Raw genomic sequence first — 5,000 nt, 5'->3', positions numbered from 1 at the left:
GATAATGGCTCATCAAGGATATTGACATTCCATTAAAGAGGTGCTTGTCTGTGGAAAAGATCGTAATAATTGGGTTGGACAGATTTTTAAACTTTCTTTTTCGTTTATGAACACTTTCATAGTCGAAATGTAAATATTTGTTCATTAAAGTGTTACTGAAGAATCTGTATTCAGTTGACTGGCTTTCATCCTCACCGAGTCTTCAAACTAGATGAAATCTAGTCTGCATTAATATACTGGATTAACCCCAAGGAAAATTTCATGGTTCAGTTACAAACTTTCTGGCAATCTAGATAACTGATCGAGTGGTACTCCAGTTAACAATGTAGTTTTTTTTTATCCCGTTTCGTTGTTTTTATTTTTTTCATTAGAAACAAGGATTATTCAATCTTCTATGCATACATGAATTTACAGATTTTACTTAATTGATAACGTAAAAGTTTATAATGAATAGTTATCGTAATTTAGATCGATGATGAATTATTATTATCATCCCACACTCCATTTAGTCTATATCAAAAGTATATATATGTTACGGAAAATGGGAAGCTGTTGTCTATATAAAACATGAAGAGACAATGGGATTGACGTAACAATTCGGTGGATAAAAGTCAATACATATCAGGGAAAACCTTCAACAAAGAAACCAAAGAACAGGTAGTATAGAGACGGACAGAAAAAAAAATTAGTTATGAATTGGGAGTATTGCTAAGGGTACAATTAAGGATTACAAACAGACGACTGAGGAGTGACCTTTTTCACAGGAGTGTGATAGGGAAAATGTTTGAGAAATTTTGAAAATATTTAAGTTGAAAAGCATTTCATATATATCTATATATATATATATATATATATATATATATGTATAGTTTATATATATATATATATATATACACGTTTATTCTTGCGTCATACATGTGTTTATACAATATATATATATATATATATATATATATATATATATATATATATATATATATATATACATATATATATATATGTATATATGTACATATATATATATATATATATATGTATATATATATATGTATATATATATATATATATATATATATATATATATATATATATATATATATATATATATATATATATATATTCACACATACATATTTAAATAACCCATATATTTTAATACCTTAATGTGTGGATTCTCTCTTATACCTCGGGATCAGAGTCCCAAGGGGGGAACCAACTCAAAGACAATAGCTTCTGGCCGGTCGGGGAATCCAGACATTAAGGTATAAAAATAGCTTATTTGAATATGAAAAGCACGCCTAAATGTGCATAATTTGTTATATATATATATATATATATATATATATATATATATATATATACATATATATATATACACACATACACAGACACACCACACACACCACACACACATATATATATATATATATATATATATATATATATATATATATATATATATATATATATATATATATATATAATATTCTTTTGCCCGTGAAGCCAAATTGGTAGTGACGTCTCATTTAGTAAAAACATCAAAATAATCTTGACAAGCTCCTAACTATAGCAGTATTTATGGACGTGAGGGCATGTGTGGACAACCAAAGGTAATTTCTACGTAATTTCGTTGGAAATTCGTTCTTGTCAAGTTAGCAAGTCTGGTGAGAACTATGATTCTCAAGTTCTTGAACTAACCATTCATAGACCAAGTCTTTGGAAGTCGTATCTGATCTGTAGCGCCCATCCTAATGTCAGCATTTGTTTCAGCAACAAGAAATGAGGAGGTTTTAAGGTACAGTGGGCCTCTCTCAGAGGAAGTGTACCCTGTCACACCCTTACTTTCGGTGAGTTTTTGTGTAGCCCCTCCCACCACCTCTGCCATCTCTCCCTATACTACATGTTTGGTAAATTGTAACACTTCCTCAAAGCGAGGTGTTCCAGGAAGTCCTGTGTCCAACTGTAGGTTACTATCATTGGTCTGGTGAAATTGAAAAAAACAAATAAATGGTTGATCTATTAGATGAAAATTGTCCTGAAGATACAGCACAAAATCACTTTAAACTACTATCAATCCCATGTCAGCAAATATGTGTGCTGTAAGTTATCAAGATTTTTACTTCCAAATGAAGTGAAACTATCTCGGGTTAGAGATTATATCCATGCCGAGACCACTCGGTAGTGAATAAATGAGTTAGTGTTCCAATAACGCACAATTACTAACAGTTGAATTTGGCAGAGCTACCGGAATTTATATTTAGAAATTATTAAAATAATAAAGTATCTCTCTCTCTCTCTCTCTCTCTCTCTCTCTCTCCTCTCTCTCTCTCCTCTCTCTCTCTCTCCTCTCTCTCTCTTGTTGATTATAGTCACATTCGGACCTATGAAATGAAAACTCCTGTATTATAAGCTCTGCTCTGAAGATACTGGCATTATCTTTGTAAATAATACGATTAGCTAAACACCATTTAAGGATTTTAAAACTTTAATAGCTTTAAATTAGAAATCAATTGAAATAATGTATGAAGGGGACATAAGTGTCCATTATTCGAGACACAAGAAGTGTTTGTCCATTTCACCACTTAACTATTACATCAAGGATGGACATTACTCTACTGTAAAGAAAATCTGCATTTCGGGCATATAAGCTCATTAAATATGATAAAATGAAATGGTTTCTAAGCAACGTCGAGTGAAACTAAGCGAAAAGAAAGTATGGCGAAGGAAAATTAGTGCTGGTCGGCTCTCTTTTTTTCTTTCACTCAACTCGTGGATATTGCAATATCATTTTTCATGTATGAACTGGAAACCAATAACCAACAGTCTTTTGTTATCCTTTTGTATGTTATATATGAATGAAGACTAGTTATAGATATATTGACATTTTTTCTTCTATATCATGAAATGGCAATTGCAGATGAAGATTACGTTTTCCTGTTTTTGTTTTATTTATGCCGAGTAGGCGAGTACTCCTTTGCAAAGATAAAGAGATAGAAAGGAAAGTGATGTTGTGAAATACCGTTTGTTTATATTTTAAATTGTTTCCCCTTGTGGCTCACATAATTAAGCTTGTTTCGTTTTTGTGATCGCTCACACTTTTGATGCTATTGACTACAATTCTTCTCACCAGAAACTCCAGACATCGTATTGCTTTTGACAAAATGTCTTCGAAAGTCCCATCAAATTAGATTTGTCACTCCTCGTGATGGAATTTAGAACTTAGCAATTCCAATTTCCTCCCTTTGTAATTGAATTAGTCTACTCCCAGATACCGGAATTGTCGTCTTTGGGGGTAGGGGGGCCCAGGGGTCGTGGATTCCTCTATCATCTGATACATTTTCTGTCGCGATTAACGAGACCACGATTTTGATGTTTCTTCTGAGTAGCTGGTCGCTTTTTCCAAGAGAAACATCCCATAAAAGAAGCGAAATTGACTAGATAGTAGTTGGCCAGGCCCCAGCCACCCGTTTAGATACTACCGCTAGAGAGTTACGGGGCCTATGGTTTGGCGAGATAATACTACATTGGATCCTTCTCTCTGGCTACGGTTCATTTTCCACTGGCCTACACACACACACACACAACACACACACCACACTGAATAGTCTGGCCTATTCTTTACATATTCTCTTCTGTCCTCATACACCTGACAACGCAGATTACCAAACAATTCTTCTTCACTCAATAGGTTACTGCACCGTAATTGGTCAGTGGCCACTTTCCATCTTGGTAAGGGTAGAAGAGACTCTTAGCTTATGGGCAAGCCACGTCTTTTGGGAGAAGGACGCTCCAAAATGAAACCTTTGTTGTCTAGTCTTGGGTTGTGCTATAGCCTCTGTACCATGGTCTTCCACTTCCTTGGGTTAGAGTTCTTTTGCTTGAGGGTACAATCAAGCACAATATTCTATCTTATTTCCCTTCCTCTTGTTTTGTTAAAGTTTTTATATTCTATATAGAAGATATTTATTTCAATGTCACTTCCTAAAATTTTGTATTTCCTTTCCTCACTGGGCTATTTTCCCTGTTAGAGCTTATAGCATCCTGCTTTTCCAACTATGGCTGTAGCTTAGCAAGTAATAATAATAATAATAATAATAATAATAATAATAATGTGTTGTATTGCGTTGCATTTACCAAACATTCATAAGTTTTACTTAATATTTACCAGTGGGGAAAGTTACAGGCGAAAGAGAAAACCATAGCGTTATTAGCGATTAGTCAAAATACTATTGCTATTAACCAAGTTGGACATGGTTTGTGCTTTTGTAATTATCAGATGCTACGGTACATTAGTCTCTCTCTCTCTCTCTCTCTCTCTCTCTCTCTCTCTCTCTCTCTCTCTCAGTGCGTGTGTGTATGCGCTGTTTCTACAAACTTTATGTAAGGATTTTCCTCTCAATTATGTGTATCAGAAATTTTGTGAGCAAAGTTCTAGACAGTAGAGTGGTACGACTTAGGAATGGCATTGGCATAGCGGCAGGTCGAGTTTTGCTTCGGAACGTGAGTTTACTGGGGAGGTTACTGATGTGGTTGGATTAACCCGGCTGACGTTCCGATGAGCTTCTCTTCAGATGAAATTAGAACTGACGCCAGACACCTGAAACTTTTCAAAGTTTTATTGTTCGTCTGTACGTTTTCGAAGACGCTGTTAAATCCTTTTCAATTTCACGACCATTTGGAAACGTCCCTGTCGGTTGATCTGCCTGACTGAGGCTCGAGTTACGCTCAAGATCGATAGTTTCTTGCAGTGTTTGTAAACTCAACATCCATGTGAGCTAAGGATGGGTGGTTTGTTGGTCCATAGGTCTACCTGCTGAGTCATCAACAGCCATTGCCTGGCCCTCGCTGATCCCAGTATGGGCGCTGATTATATGTATTAATGGGGCACTCTCATGGAGGTAGTTCTGCTTGCTAGGGCATTGACATTTCCCCTTGCTCTGCTATTCTTGAGTAGCCTTTAAATCTTTAAATATAATCATCTCTTAGTTTTCTTTACATCT

Source organism: Palaemon carinicauda, chromosome 3 (assembly GCF_036898095.1).
Source record: "Palaemon carinicauda isolate YSFRI2023 chromosome 3, ASM3689809v2, whole genome shotgun sequence".
NCBI classification, from domain to species: Eukaryota; Metazoa; Arthropoda; class Malacostraca; order Decapoda; family Palaemonidae; genus Palaemon; species Palaemon carinicauda.
This window is presented reverse-complemented; position numbering follows the sequence as displayed.